Source organism: Symphodus melops, assembly GCF_947650265.1.
Source record: "Symphodus melops genome assembly, chromosome: 19".
Lineage (NCBI taxonomy): Eukaryota > Metazoa > Chordata > Actinopteri > Labriformes > Labridae > Symphodus > Symphodus melops.
In genome coordinates this window covers 1,990,085-2,010,818 of record NC_136709.1, presented here as the reverse complement: position 1 = coordinate 2,010,818, position 20,734 = coordinate 1,990,085, and the positions used below count along the sequence as shown (strand labels likewise).

At 43.0% G+C, this 20,734-nt stretch overlaps 1 long non-coding RNA gene across 1 annotated transcript in view; it reads left to right on the top strand.

The window, feature by feature from the left end:
* Positions 1-5,163: 5,163 nt before the first annotated feature.
* The window catches only part of LOC306840732, a 33,333-nt gene continuing 17,762 nt past the window's right edge, over positions 5,164-20,734 (top strand). The window contains exons 1-2 of the long non-coding RNA XR_013781367.1: positions 5,164-5,439; positions 13,428-13,483. This is a non-coding gene — a long non-coding RNA (uncharacterized lncRNA). The remainder of the gene's footprint in view (positions 5,440-13,427; positions 13,484-20,734) is intronic.

The following is a 20,734-nucleotide window of genomic DNA, read 5'->3' as shown; positions in this document are numbered from 1 at the left end:
CAGACCTTATATGTCCCGAAGTGTCAGCTTCAGTTTCAGCCGCTTGTTTTGATTAATCAAGTGTTCATTCTTCTACGGAAGCATTTTGGACATTTGAGACAAAGCAAATATACCCGCTCTCTGATTGGACAGTGAGAGCGGCTCATGAGAATCACTTCCATGTATTTACGAAAAAAGAAAAAGAAAATCTGCTGTGATAACTTCAACAAGTTGAACCATCTAATCACATTGGACACTCTATCTGTTTACCTTCTGTCCTGAGCGTTAACAGTGGAGAGGTTTGAAGGAATAGCTTCTAGTTTCCATGAAAAGAAAATAGAATAATAGAGTGCAGCATGTTTGACTGTTCAACAAGGACATCTTAAACACTTTTGACAACTACACATCTGTCCCTACATATAGAATTATGATTTTCCCCCGCGGTATAGAGAGACATGCTTCTGACGCACATCGGCCCGAATACATACACAATTACAAACAGGACCTGTGGACACAAACGGGACCTGTGGACATAAACAGGACCTGTGGACACAAACGGGACCTGTGGACACAAACGGGACCTGTGGACACAAACGGACCCTGTGGACACAAACGGGACCTGTGGACACAAACGGGACCTGTGGACACTAACGGGACCTGTGGACACAAACGGACCCTGTGGACACAAACGGGACCTGTGGACATGCTTTAATAGAGAGATTTCAGAGAGGGGCTGCTACATGGGGAGCGTGATAGGGCTGGTGGGGGTTCGATGCCTTGCCAAATGGCCCCGTTAGAGCCTGAAATACAACAACGACCTGAAATGTAATAACTGGTCGATAATTAAAAAACTTTTTGCCCAAAACTGTAAGAAGCTGTAACATTATTCGGAGAAAAATAATCTGCCGGCCCCATGATGCAGTAACTGACCCAAAATGTTTCTCCCATTCAACATAAAACGTGTACCGAGTGTCGATATCAGTCAACGTTTTTACGTGTTTATAACTGCTACATATGATGGATTTTTTTTATTTCACAATTTCAACCAAAAACTTAAAAAGTGTATCTGGAGGAAATAACCTCCCTTACCTTTAATGATGCTGAACGGTCCTACACATGCTTGTATTTTACCTACAGATAAGCGCTGGCAGTTGATACCTAAGTGTTAAAGTAATCACATATTCATCAGAGCCGGTCTTTACTCCATCACTGGTGTGAAAAGAAAACTCTGAGGTGTGTGACCCTCCACCCAGAGTCGACACGTCACAGCATCAGACACTGCTGTGACACACACGTATCAAAGGAATCGTGACGGGGGGGGGGGAATAACACGGTTTATGTAAAAATGGAGATTCTTATCTTCTGAGATTTTAAATAGATTCAAAACATCAAAAACAGTTTTTGGTCATCCTCTGTAACTGAGTATTAGCCTAAAGCTACCTTAGCCCAAATACTGTAAGAACAAAACAAAATGAAAGCAGAAGTTGATGTGTTGGTTATCATGGTGCAGGTTTTGAAAAAGAAAATGTGTGGAATGAAAGACTTTTTTACTTTTTTTACTACTTTTTTTTAAAGGGATACTTCACCCATTTACATGAAGCTGTGTATCATTAGAAACATGGTAGCAGTGTTGAATGGTCGTGAATCCAGCCCTCATTTTGCCCTGAGACGTTTTTCTTTGCCTGGAAGTTTTCTTCATGTGATGCAATATGACGCTTTTTGCATCACATGAAGAAAACTTTCAAGCAAAGAAAAACGTATTTTTCTCGTCTCAGGGCAAAATGAGGGTTGGATTCACGTCCATTCAACACTACTACCATGTTTCTAATGATACACAGCTTCATGTAAATGGGTGAAGTATCCCTTTAAGTTACCCTTTACCTCTAAATATCCAAACCAAAATATTCAGATTTTCACAGAACTCTGACCACTCACGTCTTCACACTTTGTCTTTGCTTTAGTCTGATTTATGACATGGTTTTAAAAGATTACCAAACAGTGGTCACATCAGTCATGGACGCTGACGTCTTAAATTATGGCTCACAGAGAGCTGGCTGGCTTTTCATCACAGCACAGCAGCTTGAGTGTGTGCTGATGACAGACGGCATGCAACAAAACGTATGAATACAAACATGCAGACGCTGCTCAGACGACTGCTGTGTGTGGACCTCCTCTTAGTCGACAACCGAGGAGACAATGATCATTCACCTCCTGGTTTATTCACCCATAATCCCCTCTGATCCTCGGCTGGCCTGCTTCTCTAAAGGCAGCTCTTTCTGTGGTCGAGTAAATCCTTCGGAAACGCTCGAGCAATTTGTCAGGAATCTGCTTCAATCGTCACGTCAATAATTGTTGCTTCTTAGAGACGCACCTCCAACGAAAGTGTAAAGTTATAATTATCCTAATGGCCATTGTGTCTTCTTTTGTGATGGATTAACAACATTTTTTCCTCTGTGTTATGTTATTTCTTTCATTATTTGAAACAAGCGAGGATCTTTGGATCGGAAAAATAAAACCAATCTGGACAAATGAACAAATTAATTATCGAAAAGTGCAGTTCCTCAAGTGCCCACTTGAGGTGACTTTAAACAGCTCTGACATTATGTTTGGACAATTTAAACAATTACTCCTTAATAATATCCACATATTGAGAGGACCAATATAGATCTGGGGAACTTTGCATTGTTTGTGTTTAAGTGTGCAGTACCAACTGATCACAGATCCTGCAAAGATATGTCGAGTAAACATGAACACAGAGCGTCCTGTAAGATCCATCTGTCAGCTGTGTGTCACAAAACAGCAATTAGAGACATAACTTCCACCAGAGGAACACAAAGACAGCCACACACTGTCTGTAGGCTGAAAGCAAATAAAAGCCCGAAGAACATGACACAATACAAACACAAATACTTCAAAGGAAAGGTTGTTGTTGTTTTTTACAAGGAAAGATTAGAAAATACAGAAAAGGTTTGAAAGTCTTTGAATGCCTTAAAGGAGCAATATGTAACTCTGACACCTTGTGTTTACAATAGGTACTGCAGAGTGGATGCTCACGCAGGTCGCCATGTCCATGACATGTAGCTTCAGTGTTTAGCAAGCTCTGCATGTGGTGGACACTGTAGCTTCAATGTTTAGCCCGCTCTGCATGTGGTGGACACTGTAGCTTCAGTGTTTAGCCAGCTCTGCATGTGGTGGACACTGTAGCTTCAATGTTTAGCCCGCTCTGCATGTGGTGGACACTGTAGCTTCAGTGTTTAGCCAGCTCTGCATGTGGTGGACACTGTAGCTTCAGTGTTTAGCCAGCTCTGCATGGCTCTGTAAAGCTTTCTGCGTTCTAACCTCTCTCCATGTCTCAAAAGCATCTCCAACATTGATCCTAGTTTGAGCAGCTTTCTGCTGCTGGAGCTTATTAGAAACATGCAGAGGCTTTTTAGCTCGGGTACAATCACTTCTATCTGAAGCAGTTCCACTGCCCGCTTCCATCGCTGCAACACCTGTTCACCTGATAACTGCTCTCATATCTGGCAAACCCAGGGGCGTCCAAAACGGCCTTCAAAGCCCCGCCTACCTTCTCTGGTCCAATCAAATCCAGAGCATTCAGGAGCAGAATCTAAAGTTAGGAGGAGGACATACTGGCTGCTGCATTGTTGTCAGAGAAGCTTCAACACAGCATGCATCTTTCATGTCTTCTTCAGTTGTCTCTTAGACCTTGAGTAAGTTGCTCATTAGCTCCACTCTCTGCTCCGTCTTCAGGTCTAATTCACAAACTACATAGTGCTAAGTGATATCGAGGCTCACACGCCCAAAAAGACGTGTCGGACCGAGCAGTTGGCGCTTGTTGTGCGTCTGGATGTGGAGAAAAGCTGTCTGCACCTATAATCTGAGTGGAAATAAGCTCTCAGGCTGACGGAGCACTTTTATTTTGTCCACATGAAGATGATGAGCTCAAAGGGGGAACTTTTTTTCAGGCTTTGTTTTGATGGCAGACAGAAAAATGTAAAATGAGTTTTACTGTTGAGAACAAGGCTTCCTCACCGCACCGAGCAAGTGAGGGCAACTTAAAGAAAACAAACATGCATTAAGTCTCAGCACCTGTGGGTGACGTGGAACTATTCCATCTTTTGCTCTTTATGTCTCCTCTCCATAAACCTTGTTGTTATATTTAAAAATGTTTATTCATCAGTCTCACAAGTACAGAGCAGTTATCTGCCCTCAGGTTTTTTTTTTTCAAAAAAAAGAAAAAAAAGGATTGTGCATCCCCGTCATAATCATCAGTCCATCAGTGAGTGTTTGTGCACTTGACCTCACTTTAACCCAGTTCTCATCCTGCCCTGGTGACAGACAGACGCCCTGCAGTAAAGGTCACCTGCATCCTGCCTAACTAATCACAGCTACACCAGCTGTGGTGTTGCCGTGGAGACCACAGTCACACAGAGGATCATGAAGGCTGGGTGCAAAATCAGCCGAATTCAAACATGTGGGAGACCATCATAATCCTCCAAACACACACACACACACACACACACTAGATGGATCATTCAGTGTGTGCTCGCTCTCATTGGCCTTTAGCTAATTGACTAAACTGTTGTGGTATCAGGGAGGCTGTGACTTGTTAGGAGGCAGCAAATCGGTTGTATTGTTGTATTGACGCCACACACGTGAAGATTTTTGGAGGAGAATTGTCGGGGGATTGGGCCCCAACATGAGCTTTAAATCATCTACAGTATGTAACTACCATTTCATTATAGTCACCTTTTTTAAGTAGCTAATCTTAAATTATATAATAATTTATTTGCCACATAATATTCAAACATTTTTGTTTAGATGGAGCCAGTTTTGCTGTCCGGATGAAATCAGAAGTAATTAAACTTTACTCATTTGTGGGACATTTTCAGGAGCGTTTTGTCTGGCAGCCTCTCTTCCTGTTTGTTTTTTTTATTAATAGATGAATTAATATGTAAACTATAACCAGCATGTCGCCTTCCTCAGGATGGTTGAGTTAGCAATTTAAATCCTCTGGTGGAGGAAGAGGAGAGCATTTCAACATCATAAATCTATGATCTATGTGGTTGCGTTTCTATGGCAGAGATCTTTAGGTTCATAACGTTTCAATCAAGACGAGTGAATTAAGAAAATGATTGATTACAATGACTAACATGTAAATGTGTCTTGATAGGAATACTTTGGCGCTTGGACTTGATGGAGCTGGTTGATGTGTTACAGAATAAATCCCCCCATGGAGTCCAGACCCTGGTGGTGGTGGAGAAGCCGAGGACTTGATGAGAGCGGACGGGTGAAGAATTGATGGATGATGAATCTGTGAAGACGTGCGGTGATGTGAAGGTGGAGGGGCAGCACGAAGGAGCCGAAGGCCGAGGGAGAACCACATCTAAAACCATGATAGGCTGACGAGGAGGGAGGAACGCCATGCCATTGGTTAGATGAGTACCGCTTGCGAAGGTAATGATATTGTCTCCCTGACAGGACTTAGACACATTCAGACTCCACAGAACTGATCTTATACTCCAGGCAGCACATCGTGCATTAGACTTGACTGTGTTTAAACTGACCGATACTGAGATGTGATTGACTCATTGTTTTTTTTTTTTACCGTCTCATCTCTGCCTGATTTGGTCAGAGAGTCTTAAAAAAGGGCTGCTCGGTTTCTGCACCCTGCAGATAATCCAAGCAGCCAGCTTGTTTTTTAATATCAGCCTTTATTAGCCAAACATTCCTGAACCAACTGTTTCACCCTCCAACATGCCAATCCATCCAACACTCCAGGTTGTCTGAATCACTCTAATTATGTGGAAGGCTCATCGTTACTGCTGTAATTTATGGACAGGCACTTACACAGCTCAGGTGAAACGTCAGCGTGTAACAATACGAGGCATTCAGAGATCACTGATTCCAAAGAAACGCTCGCAGACTTGACCTCTTTAAATCTTCCAGAGCAGCCAGTGGGTTTGTTTGGTTACTGCAAACTGTTGTTGGGCTACCAAACAGAAACCCAAACACAAGCGCCACACACACACGCTGAGGTCGGATGTCTGCAGCCATTTTAGAGAACCGAACTTTTTGTTGTGTGCTTTTCACTACGTTGTCTCTCTTTTTGGTTGTGCAACTCTTTGATCCAGTAGAGGTCACCGTTGAGCACCAGCACTGAACCAAAACAAACTTCTGTGAGGCGACCCCTCTTCCACGCTGAAGCCTCGGGTTCTCCTCCAGCGACACACCTCGAACCCCTCCCTCCAGTCGAGTTCCCACGAAGGAGTTCTCAATTACAACGCAGCGTGATTAAGAGTTGTCACGCTGTAACAGAAGGTTAAAGGTCATCCACCTCAAGACTCCTCCCCCTTGCACTGGCTCTGACTTCAGTACTGAAGGTACATTTAAACTGTGAGGAATCGTCCAACAGTGACTTCACTTCTTCGATATACTGGAGCTAACAACCACTGTAATGATTTGGTTCCAGCTGAATGTCGACGCATAGAACGGTACGAGACTGCCAACGTTTCTCAAATAGTGTAATTACCATTAAACTGAAACAATAAAAAGTTAGACTGCAAAATGCGCGTTCAGCAGTTTGTAAATTGAAGGAACATTTACAGAAAAATATTGAAGCACAATTCTCCACACTTCTGTTTGACATAATCTGTACTGAAAACCACGACATTCTGGGTTTCAATGTTGACATTATACGGCAGTCACACGAGCAGCAGGCATTTGACAGAGCGGTATCTCAAGCTCCAAAGTTATGACTCCTATTTAAAGACATCCCACACTGAACGTGTAACATTAGAGGGTCTGCTGGCTGGCTGTCTGCACTGATTAATGCTGAGCTTCACGTCTGACTGACAGCCACCGACTGTACTCCTTCTCCAGCTGCTGTTGGATTATTCAACCTCGCTGACGTTGTGGTTTGCTGTGTGGTTTGGATGAATGGCTGATTACATGTGTAATGAGACTGGGGAAAGCCCTGAAACACCCACAGAGGCTCACAGAGATGGCCACAGGGAGTCTGTGTGTGTGTGTGTGTGTGTGTTTGTGTTGAAAACTTAGTAAAGCAGGGTAAAGGTTACTGGAGTTGATGTGATGGTCCCCAGAGGAGGAAACTTCTGTTGTCCTCTTGTCCTTGTCCTTTGGCATCACTGGTTTCACTTCCACAACTGTCACTGCTCTTTGACATAATACTTCAAATACACACTTCTTCAAAGTGTCAGTCCAACCGTTAAAAAAACATTTTTTTAGGTCTGAAACAGAAACAGTTCTTTCATGCCTCAAACGGCCTTGGCTCGGGCCGTTTATTTTGGGTTGTCTGCGTTCATCGTCGTAACATCGTTTGACTTCGCCTGTTTCTGAATGTTTCCAGTTTTCCAGTTGACCTTGTCAGCCACCGTACGTTTTGTCTCATTCTCATGAGTTTACAGCCCGCGACCACCAAAATAACAGTCAACAGAAACACTAGAAGAGCAAACACACTCTCTCTCGACCCTTCACGGGGTCCCAACCCCCACTTTGGGAACCACTGATGATGCATGCAGCAGTTTTCCTGTTTTGTGAGCACAGTGTATTTCTGGCCTTTTGCACTTGCAGCCGTTTGATCGATAGGACAGAGTGTAATATTATTCCTTCTATCTAGGAAACCATGTTTGAGCCAAACCTCTGTCCCTACAGCAGCAGAGAGACACGAGGAAACTGTACAGATGTGTCCAGCGAACAGCGCTGATAAGATTTCTCCAGTTTGAGCGTGGAGCAGTTTTGGGAACTAATAAGGAGAGGTGCGCTTGAGTGGCCTTGGATAAGCCTGATTCTGTATTTAGCTTGATTGTTAGCCATCTGTGCCTAAGCTGAAAAATATTCAAAGGAGACTTTGGAGCCAGTGAGAGAAATAATTAATTGCTTATGAAAACAGGGACTTGCCAAGGACTATATAACCAGAGCCCCTGCTAAATGAAGCATCATAATGTAGGAATGTCCAACATGAACCCTATCAGACTGCAGCTCCTGCACTTTTTACAAACACAGCCAAGCATCAGGCTTTTAAAGAAAGTACGAGGTGGAAAACAGCGCCTACATTTCAGAGCTGCTCCTGTTCTGGTTTAGCTGCCATCTGTGTTAGAGATACACTTGTTAAAATATCTAATATTGAACATAACAAAGTACATTCATTTAAAGGCAATTCAACACTTTTTTTTAAGGTCACCAACAGCGACATCATGACTTTAGTGTTTGACGGGTTTCAGGGCAGAGCATTCACACTCTTCAATGTATTTTTTGTAATGATTTAATTTCCCTTTTCTGTCTTGTCGTAGTCTTTTATAATTGTGTGTTTTCTGTCACGCTGCATGTGCTCATATACGTAGGAGCTACATAGAAATAAAGTTGATAGTGTTTACTAAAACTCATTGAAGCCCGTCGGCTTCTTTATCCTCATTTAAACAAAGTTCTGATTGATTTGCTAAGCATGTACAAACAACCGTCGAGCAGCCTTTATTTAAGTAGCTGAATGTAGAGCGAATGTCCTCTGTGTCATATCTGTGTTAGAGCAGGGTTTAAGATGCTCTTGTTCTCGCTCTGTGATCTGAACAAAGATATTTGAAGGATTCTGATAATCCAGTCGAGCGTCTTTGTCGGGACTGAGCCGCTTGAATGTTTTCGTCCCTGGGTTAACTCTGAGTCTTGATCTCTCCTATCGCAACAGTAATAATAATATTAATGATAGTAATAATATTGTAGCACTTTTAAAAACAGATGTTTACAAAGCTCTTTGACTGGAACTCTGATAATAACAGAACGAGCATCAGCAGTCAGGACATCTGATTATGGAATTAAACAAATGTGACTGTAAATGAAGCGTCCTGAACGAGGCCTTCTGCAGGTTCATCACACTCGGCGCCTGATTCACTGAGGAGGGATCGCAGCCGCTATCTGCTCTGCCTGCAGCACACACACAGTCACACTGATGACCTTCAGGCGCGGAGCCACCCTAAAAGCTGTCCTGCTCTGTGCTGTGGACTGATGAAGCTCTTTGGTCTAGTGAAGATGATGATGAGCTTGGAGGGGAGGGGGATCTTTCCCAGTGTTTGTTGTGAACAAATCATCATGCAGAACAAAGCTTCCGCTCTGAACGGCACACGTCGAAGAAACGACACGACTCACATCCTCGTGCAGAAGATTTCCCCCACTGGTCAAAGACAGATTTACAGAGCTGCTATTTGCTCTGCGGGCGCTATAAGGGATGAATTTAACCCTTTGCATGTGTTACATGAATTAGATGGTGTCTATTAAGTACATGTACACTTTTTGAGTGCGATGCTTTTGTCAATCAGGCCGGCGGTCTGTAAATATGAGTCAAAACTTTACAGGAAGTGCTTCAGGAGATGGAAGATCTGTTGATTCTGAATCTTTATGAACCAATATCAACTTCTTTTTTTAAAAAACGTGTTCTTGTTGTTTATTGTGGTTGAATCTCTCTGGCTGCCTTTGTAATAATTTCTCACACAGACGTTCTTCCAGTGACAGTTAAAACAGGAGTGTTGTTCAGGCAGAAACTGAGAGTCTCCCAGCGGTTTGTGTGTCAGTGAAAACAGCAGCTTGAGTTCCTGTGCAGGCGTTACTGATCATTTACACAACACGGACATGTTTTTCTGTTGCTCTATCACTGAGCGGGTGTCAAGCCATCAACGATTTATTGGTTTAATAAGGAGCTGGAAGTCAGGTGTGGGTGTTGGTGACAATAAGAAGGAATGTTTTGTGAGGACGGATCCTGCACGGCTCCCTCCTGCCAATTTTCAAACAATGCTTATTTGTTAAAGAGATGCTTTTGGAAAACACCTTTCGTTCTTTTGGCACATTTTGGGATCGCTTTCAACTGCCAGAGTTGGATTGTATGGCTGACTCTGTGTTTCTTCATCCCCCCCTGATACAGACAGGAGATAAGAAGCAGGCTCAGACTGAGCCGTGGTGCACCCTGCACTATGCTCCACAGTTAGATCTACACGCTTACAGTTACACATGAATGCCACAGCAAAAGGCAGCTGTCAATCACTCGCTGTTAGAAACGGTTTGTGGAGCAATTACGCAGTGTTTTCCTCAGTGCAGCATGTGGGAGGAAACCGTCATACGTGTTCTTGTAAAGGCCTTTAAGCACTGACTGAACCTCCTAATGATGCTTCATCGTATCACGTCCGACCACATTTCTTGCTCATTAGAAATAAGAGCTCAGTCCTGTTCTCGGTCAAAGACACGTGGGACTCGCTTCCAGTATCTCACCTTACCTTCTTTGAAACAATAGGTCACAGATGTCTGAGTGTAGTATGTAAAGTATTAAGGAAGTCAGACTGTTAGAGTCGCACGGGAGATACTGATGGAGAGTTTTCAGGAAATTCAGGATTAAATATCTTGACAAAAATGAAAGGTTTTTCCCCCCATCACCGCCTATACCAGGAAAACATGAACCGCACAAACAGAAGTGTTTTAAAAGTTGTAAACTGGTTAGAATATACTGCATGTACGTCCATAATAAATATATTTAAGGGTGGTTTAATGCGATGAAAATGTCAGTTTAACAATCTTCTGTATTCGAATCTGTTCTGGTTCTTGTCTGCTGGTCAAAGTTGTTACTTGAGCGATCATGATACCAGTTTCGTGAACTTCACATGATTCTAGTAAAACCTTCCATAACACAGTAGAAATACCAACCACAAGCCCTGGCCGTGCAGTGTTGGCTTATTTCTTGTTTAATGTCCAAAAACTCCTGCACAGTGTTTCAGTTGCTAACTCCATTAGCAGTGTGATGTTGGCACCTGAAATATCTGCATTTGGTTTGTGACGGCCGTCAGGGTCCATGTGATGGGGTAGGTAGCATCAGCGTGGTCGTTAGCTGGAGCTAACGGAGCCTGAGTCTGTTGAAGGCGGCGGAGCGGCTCGGGCTGTGATAAGATAATAAGAGAGGTTCTGCATGATGGGGGGGAGGTATGGCTCGGTAGTATCGGCTAGCAGGGAGACTGTTTATCTGTTCTGGGGCTGTTGATGGGGGCATTTCTGTCTTGGTTGCTGTGGCAACTAAGGGCCACGAGGTCGGTTATGTAACTTATCAGTGGTTTGTAGGGGCCCGGATAAATGCTCATCCTCTCACTAGGACAAGTATATTTATTTCAGAGCTTACTGTGGCAATCTTGTGACATCTTTAGATTTTTTTTCTTTTTAATTCTGACTCCTTGACCGTTCATATTTCTGACATGTTAACGTAGACAGAGGTGTAGTAGAATGACTATGTTACAAATGAAACAGTTTTAAGAGTTTAAATAAAATAATAAGATATCATGTCACGAGACTGTTTACATGAGTTTACATTTACGGGCTCATTAAATCGAATAAAAGGCTAATATGTATTCATATGCAAGTGTTATTTATGAAGGTCATATGCAGGAGGCGGTGTGATGAGGATCATATTGTACATCTAGATATTTTCTGTTTCCTTTCTGGCTGCCTCATTTCTGATCTGCTGCACGTTTGCTCGAAGTCTTAATGTTTGCATTTGATTCCATCTTTTTTTTAGACGTTATTTTTTTGGGCTAGTTTTTGTCTTTATTGGACTGGACAGCTGAAGTGAGGCAGGAAATATCTGGAGGAGAGAGTGTGAGGAATGAGATGCAGCAAAGGTCCAAGGCCGCTGTGAAGGAATAGCTCGTGTACACCGGGGTTGTTCCGCTCGCCCTCGTGGCGCCGCAAAATATATGATTCTGCATCCCTGCATGTATGTTGAGCAGAGATACAGACTGGGCCTCGGGCACGTGCAGCGACTCTCCCCGCCGTACCCCGGAGGATCGACATGTTGAGTCGTGCATGTCTTCGTCAGAAGAAGGAGCTGGATGAAAAACAGGTTCTTAACAGTGCAGTGCTCTGTGAAGGGAATACATACAGGTGTTTGTTATTTTAGGACCCATCGTCAGACAACTCCCCGAATTCCTGCGTAAACTCTCTCTCACTGTAAGACCTTTCTGTGTGTGTGTGTGTGTGTGTGTGTGTGTGTGTGTGTGTGTGTGTGTGTGTGTGTGTGTGTGTGTGTGTGTGTGTGTGTGTGTGTGTGTGTGTGTGTGTGTGTGTGTGTGTGTGTGTGTGTGTGTGTGTGTGTGTGTGTGTGTGTGTGTGTCCTCTCCTGCCCTCCTGCACATTAAGGGCAGCACATTCACTCTCATTGGCTCAGGCTCAGTTCCTCTCACCCCTGCCGACTCGTGCATGGGCCTGCTGCACGAGCTGATGGGGCCTTCTGCAGCTCTGCTTGCGTTAGGATCCTGCAGCGGAGCGCTGACTGACCTCTTCAGGCTCAAGGTTTCTGATCACTGCATGCCAGCATGTGCTGAATGGCAGAAACACTGAATACAGAAGTCTTAAATCAGTCAGTGAAGGAAAGATTTCCATGGCTCAGATGAACCTGCAGTGATGGAGAGATTTATTCTATAGAAATCAGGAAATACAAAGAAAGTCCTTCCACAGTAAATCTGTAAGGATGAGGAAGATTACTGACTGAAGTCCTCATTGTACATTATCTAGTTAATCAAATGGACTTAAATTCATTAGTGACTCTAAAAGCAGGGGTTTTATGGACATAGATAAGCAAGAAGAGAAGTAGAATAGTAACATAATAAAGGAATGACTGACAGAAGAAGGAGAGATCAGGTGTAGAGAGAGAGACTCATTTATTAATGATGACAGAGAGAGCTAACCTGTCAACATCAAAACAAAACCACACTCGTTATAAATGGAACAACATCCATGTATTGAAGTTATAATTAACAGAGAAGATGACTAAAAGCATATCCTAAATCTGACTGGGTAATATTCTTTGAAAAGACAATGTACAGAGGAGAAGAAGTAAAAACCACATAGACGGCAAACTCTGCTTTAATTTGATTTAATTAAAGTTGAATTAAAGTCACCTCCAGCGTCAGAGCGTAGTGTGAGAGAAAACTCTCCTCTGAAGTCAAAGACGTGAAGATGACGAGTTAAGTCAGGACTCGGCCCACAGAGCTGTAGTGTCTCTGGTCCTTGTTCCAGGCCGGTCCAGGTCCGCAGTTCTTTAATGGGATTGGGACTTCCTTAAAGGGGCTTCGTCCGGCTTTGAGTGGACATTTATTTTGAGTACAGCCACGAAAAAAATCCATATCATAAATAAAATCATTTGTTAATGAACAAATCAAAACACATCGATGAGCAGATAAGTGGGGACACGTGGAATATGTCACACACACTCACACACACACACACACACACACACACACACACACACACACACACACACACACACACACACACACACACACACACACGCATGTGCACAGTCATTGCCCTGCATCTGGCTCTCATCAAAACATTGCAAGCAAAGATTGAAATTGATGAATGAAACGCGTATCAAGTAAAAACAGTTCATTTCTGTTCTCCAGCAGAGAGGAAGAGGAACAAGAGGAAAAGACAGAGAATGAAGAGGGCCGAGCAGCAGGTTAGTTGTGCTTTAATGAATCTTATTACACATTCACTCAGATATATTTAATCTGCCATGCTGTATAATAACTACTGATATTTAGGAACTAAATAAGGAACTTGTTTGACTGTGGTACATTGACAGCCATCATCTGTAACATCAAGTCTTAAAGGCAACATTTCACACATGAATACAGCAGAAACAAGTTTATATCTCTCTGAGTCCTGACTGTGTTCAGTGAGTGAGAAGCTGTGTTGTTGTCGTGCTATGTTTACATGACCATTACAGCATATAAAGCTGTTTCAGTCCAGGACTAGAGAAAAGAAGAAGAACATACTCACTGCTTATTTGGCTGTCACGCAAGTGTGTTTACATCTCCGTCCTATTTATGCGTAACATGGAGCTAAGTGTTGCTAATATTAACATGCTAATACAACAGTGCAGACACTGGTGACTGTTTGTTTTGGTTTCATGCTGGCGCTCACGGGCGACATCTACTGGATTGAACATCTTCTGTTAGTCATCCTTTGATTACGCCAGCATAGAACGACATCATCTGCATACAGCAAAACCCTCACTGTTGCAATCGTTCAAGTGTATCCCCACATTGTTCATCTCAAGAGTCGGGTCCTTTACAGACAGAGAAAACCAGCCGGGGGACAGAACATCATGAAGTATACTGTGTTGGATCTAGTTAAACCATTAGGCAACACCAATATTAAATAACCGAGAGAGAGAGAGAGAGGGCGTTGACAGATGTTTTACAGATGAACAAACAAGAGCATCAGAGCTCATGTTTACTGTTATAACAAAGCAGTATGACCTGAATGTGTCACTCTGCCTGTAACGTTTGTGCTCTGCACATTAAAAATCTTTTATGTAAAAAGAGTGAGAGGACGAATGTTGGAATGTGCATCAGCTTCAAACGGTATTTTAACTATTAGCTTCGTTATTGTGAGTTTGTTCGACGTCGAGGTGAAGTGTTTGTTTCTTTAAGTCGACTTCACAGAGCTTCTTTCACCAACGCGACGCAAAATCAGAAAACACTCCGATGAGTCAACTTTGACAATTAACAATCAGGCGAAGCGCTGACGAATTCAGTCAAAGGGCGGGTCAACATTCACATCGTCTACTGTGAGACGTGGTGATAAAACACGGCTGTGTAATTAGCGTCAAAAAAAAACAACAGAAGACTGAAGTGTGAGTGTTCGCGCTTTTTTCTTTTTTTCCCAGAGAGGATAAAGAGGTCAGCCACTTCTTCCTCCTCCGTCTGTTTATGAGCGTCACCAGGACATCTCAGCATCACAAGCAAGTGCATTCAAGTCTGCTCTCAACTGTCCTGACACTCCCATCAAATGAGATTCAGATTTTGGCAGTCACTTCGGGGAGCAGCCACCTTAAGAAAGATCGCTTGAAACGGCCACATGTGCATTTTTTTTTTACCTTTAACGGATAACAAGGCTAATGCTAAAGGCTTTACAATCCTTACACAATGTATTTATCGTTGCATACCATAAAATAGGTTTGATTTAGACATTAGCATTGTGCTGCGGCAGCCCCGCCCCTGACAGCCACTTTTCATATCTGCAGCTATTTAGTATATGCTTGTATAAACAATAACAGTGCGTCAGCCGTGCGGAGTATTTGCCCGCGGCGCTTCAGCCTCCCTGACAGACAGACAGCACAAACCTCCTTTGTTTCATCTCGAGAACAGAAGTTGTACTGTGGTTAAGCTGTTTCGCTCTGCTGGAATGTGCTGTTGAGAGAAGCCAATAGAAAACACACACCCACCTGTTTTCACTGCAGATAGCATCACCGGTGTCATAATGACGGCCGCTAATTTTTTTGGCTGCCGCGAGATGAAGATTTATGGTTTATTTATGACAATAAAACATTCAAACTGATGAGCAGGACAGGCATAATGAGTCTGTGTAATGTGTAAACCAAAGCTTTATAAGAACCTCGTCAGACGCCGCTCTCATTCTGCAAACTGATCTGCGTTCATCTTTGTTTTTTAGGCCTTTGGGAACCGATACCTCGCTCTAAGCGTGCTCGCGATGGTTTGTCGGTTAAATTTGATCCTGAGAAGCATCGCTTGAATATCGTTTATTGGCGTGCGTTGCCATTTTTACCATCATTTGTTTTACATTAGAGAAAACTTTCGCTGCCAGTCCACCTCCACAAAGTCACTGTGCAAGCCACGTGAATGTTTGCATACAGTGATGGGTACGTACGGGGCGTGGTCAGGAGAGCTTTCAGGTAAAGGTGACGTTCTGTCGTGCAGGGCGCCACCACCTGGAGGGGTTCGCCAAAGGACGAAGAACAGGTATGAATTAAAAAGTGAATTAAGTCACCCACAAAGAATCATATTCTGACGACAGTGTTCTGATATTTTGAATCATTTAAATAAAGCATTAAAATGTTTCTTATATAAATGATGTCAAAGCTGAGATTAAACAAAGAACTTTTTTTAATTCAGTAATTTCACAAGTGAGTTCCTCAATTAAAGGGTTAGGGTTACCACAAATTAAATATAATGTAAATGTAAAATGATGCTGATAGGACGGGGGTTGGACAGGAAATGAGTGAAGTCAGGAGTGCAACCGCTTTTAATAATATTGGTAAAGTAGTGCTTAGTTTGCATGGCCCCTTGCATGGAGGCTGTGGTGGTCCCTAAAGAGTGCGGTACAGGGTTCAAATCCGACCTGTGGCTCCTTTTCTGCATGTTGTTCTCTCTCTCTCTCTCTCTCTCTCTCTCTCTCTCTCTCTCTCTCTCTCTCTCTCTCTCTCTCTCTCTCTCTCTCTCTCTCTCTCTCTCTCTCTCTGAGATCTCCATTGAAGGCTTAAAAGAAAGCCACAACAAAAAAAGGCAAAGTCGACCAAGTTCTTTCATTATTTCAATATATTTACATTGTTTTGAATTTATTTCTAAATGTAAAAATCTAAAGACTAAGAATAATACTGTATATAAACCAGGATTTTCCTTAAACATTCGAACAAGTCAAAAAGATCTTCTTTGCAGTAACATCAAGTCGCTGTGAGTGAAAGTCTGACTTCAGAGATGTAACTGCTCATTCTGCTCAACGACTGTGATAATAAGCTCATCCAAAGTTTATCGTCATGGACCTCGAATCACGTCAAATGAAAGGACCCCAGTTCCATGTATCTGTCATGCAGTCCTCTCTATGTTCACACGACAAGCGTCCACACACACACACACACACACACACACACACACACACACACACACACACACCCTCTCTCACTGCTCACTGGTCAGCTGTTAGCTATGCATGCCGGCTGCTCGCTGATCCCTTTAATGAAGCAGGTTAAAGCAGGTATTTGAGCTTGTCTCTTGTCCTACCTGTGATGAAGATAATAACCCGAGCTGTCACGGCGAAGGAAATGAGCGTTTCCACAATAAGAGCATGCAAGACTCCCCTCAACCGCTGCACGAAAAAATACAGACGAGTCATAATAACAGAAAGAATTAGTCCAGGACTTAATGTGCACGTAAAGCTGAGAGAAATGTTCTGCAATTAAACTCACATCTTTAAATTCTGACCACAATCTCTGAATTAAATCTCAGTTTTAGTGATTTATTCATTTTAACTTTGAATTCTTCTGTTTTTACTTTTTTTTTTTTACGTTTTTCTGCAAACAAAGTCTGACATCTGGCGCAGATCTTAAATACCTTCTTATGACTTTAATCCTCTTCAAACTCTCCTATAGGAGAGGAATCTGACTTTTATTAATCCCCCCTCCTTGGATTCCTCCCCAACATAAAATAAAGTCGTCTTTTGTTACGGTTTCATTCCTGTCTCTGAGTCATCGCTCACACACTCCTCGATGTTTATCTAATCGTATCTTATCTCTGATCACCACACAGTGTGATCACCCTGTGGGTGTTCAGCGCGGCTCCAAGCTGCAGATTAACCCTGAATCATGATTGTGTCTGACATGAACCTGACCCAACAAGCCACCGTCCACCAAGGAACACTTTTAACAAACGGCTTTCAGAACCTACAGGACAAGGAAGAGTTACCAGAACGTGCTGCAGGTGTTTTGATGAGTTAAAGGTGAACTTTTAAATGTTCAGTGTAACATTTTAGGAAATGTTAATGCACACAATGAATGAGTTAAGAAGAAGCTGCTCTGCTCTCAATAAGAAAATAAAATACAAGACAAGTTTATTAATATTCACATGAAGGGCATAAACAGTTATAACTGGGCCGCATCCCATGTAGCGAGGCTATGCTCCTCGCGCGGGCGGCCCGGGTTCACGTCCGGCCTGTGGCTCCTTTCCCGCATGTCTCTCCCTGATTTCCGCCTCTCTCCACCTTCCTCTCTCTATAATAAAGGCCAAAAATAAATCTTAAAAAAACAACAAACAAAAAAAAACTGTTATAACAGAAGTTGAAATATAAAAATACAAGTTAAGAGTGATTTAAAGGGAAAAACTGTCAAAACGATGTATATTGTGTTTCGTTAAAATGAGGCAACACAGACATCTCATTGATTTCTGATCCATGATTTTCAGTGCCCGTTTATTTTTCTGTTCCTGCTAATTCTTTAACACTGGATGTAGCTGTTTAAAGTTTGTTTACATCTGTCCACTTCTTCTTCATAGCCCAACGCTGCACTGTCACTTCACTTGATGTTCCTTACAGTGCTGCACTCACGGTAATACGTTTTATTTCTTTGACGGTCGCGGCGCCTTTCAAGCCACCCAAGGTCACTTTACATCAGATAAAAGTGTCAAATAACAGAATATTCAAACCGAACATTGACATAAAAAAGACAAGTGTGCAGTGACCAATCAGAGTGAGTATGCCAGTTTGAGTTTTGAGTTTGGATTTGAAGGTGGAGATGGGAGTCTGACTGTGTGGGGAATGGGGACTTCCAAAGCCTGGGTGCCGAGCCGCTGAAGGCTGCCTGCTCCTGAGGTGTGGTGTGGGGATGGTTAGCAGTCCGGCAGAGGTTGAGCCGAGGGTGCGTGAGGGTCATGGAGGTCACAGAGGTACGTGGAGGCTAAATGATGAAAAGCTTTGGGTGCGGTATTGTACAGGGAGCCAGTGAAGTTAAAGTAGATGATATAGAAGGGAGAGAACAGACTGGATGTGCTCCATTTGTTAACATTAATTACAATAAGGTGTGTTTCAAGTTTTCTGTACATTTAGTTTCATCACTTTTGTTTCAAACTTTACATTCAAAACTTTTCTGAGCACGAGAGAGGAGATCTGTCTGTGACAATCCACTTCACTCACACACTCAAAATTACACACTGTATACACACACACACACACACACACACACACACACACACACACACACACACACACACACACACACACACACACACACACACACACACACACACACTCTCATGCACCCTTAACATGACACTCTGGGTCCTGGGACCATGCTGCATACCTCAGGCCCTTGTCTAAACAGGAAAAGACATCTGAATCAGTAGTCCTTTGTAGTGGATAACTTTGAGCGGGAAGCCGGCCAACTCGGCTCTGTGTGACAGCTCCACGGCGAGGAGGAGGAGGAGGAAGAGGAGGAGGCACTACTGAAGAGATGCAACGTTTGCATCCTGATCTGATGACGGGCTGCGTCCCTGGCTCTGCTTACATGTCCGCAACACAGGAAATCAATTTCTTTAAGACACAAAGGAAACACTGAAAGGACTGAACGACTTCCTGTCAATAAATGTTTTATTCAAATGCCGATCTAAATACCCAGGATTTAAATGTTGACCTTGAAATGACTTGATTAACCTGACCAGGAGAAATCAAACCAACAGCTTCAGACTGTTCTCATTCACCGGGTGTAGCTTCACATAATAACACTATCACAACAAATGAGACTCATCTCTGGCAACATCAGACACTCAGAACCAGTCCTCCAGCTGCCTCGCATTTAATAAAGTGAGTGAGTGTGTAAGTCCATTTATTGTAAGTTGAAAGGAGCTTAAGGAGTGTTTTTCTCTGCACTTTAGTGAAAGGAGAAGTTTGACAAAGTCACAGTTTGACAGAAACAGAGTTTCAGCAAAACAGCGGAGAAGTTCACACCGACACACGGACAACATGATGCGGCCTTTTAATCACGTGCATGGAGATCTCAGCAGTCGTGTGCATCCACTGATAGCAGAATGGGAATCCTCCTGATTGATTCGATCCTTCTGTTTTCTCAGCTCACTTCTCTGCAGAGAAAGAGAAGTTCTGGAAGGAGAAACTCCCGATAAACGTCAGCTGTTTGAGTTCACACATGCATTGCATCCCGAAAAATCTCCAAAGCTTTTTCTCGTGTTTCTTATTTGTGCGAGGCTACACAAACTTCAAACTTCCACCAGATGCGTTTGCGTTGCACGTCGGCTCCGCTCCGACACGGCTCTGTGATCCCTCGTCTCTCAACGCCCACAGGCTGCATTTTCAGAGCACAGCATGGAGCAACACCGCAAGACAGCTGGAGTTAAGAGACCTAGGAGTTACTGTGTTTATTACAAAATCACTCACAACAGCGAGACGTGGCATCAAGCCGGTGTAAACACAACAAACCGATGGAGAGGCAGGAAGAAGAGTTGACCTGCTTGGATTCGTTTCTTTTCTGTCGGGAAGATTTCTGATGTTTCGTTGATGTCGTGAAATATGATCGAGAGTCAAAACTGAGTGTTTTATTCTGAAAATTGACCAGATTTAATGTTGTTTTGATGTCTGACTTCCTGTCCTTTTCAATCTCAATCATGCTCCTGCAAGGGGGGAAAAATAGAAGCTGATAAGGGCTCCGGATTGACGCAGCCCACACAGTTAAGAGATTTACCAAACACACATCTGGTGGGATACAGCAGGAACTGTATGAAAAGTAAGAAGGGGGCGGTATAATAATAATAATGATAATTATAATTATAATAATTAGGTAATTATGGGGTGATGAAAATGGAAGAGAATGGCTTTGGAAATTAGTGGAAATACACACAAACAAGTTTCTGTTAGATATGGTCGAGTGCTGAGTGACGCCCGTACAGCAAGCCAACTAAACTAGGATTCAGACCCTCAACATTAGACATCACTGCAGTGACTGCACATGACTTTTAGCCTTAAGGATCTTTTATGAATCTTGAAGGTAATCAGCCAGCAGCGTCTTTTTCCAGATCAGACTTTTATGATTCCAGTTAAGTGTCCCACAGAAACACTGCACTTTGACATAGTCCTCAAGCTGAGTTTATAAAGGATCATTTCTTCGGTAATGTAAACGCTGGCGCTG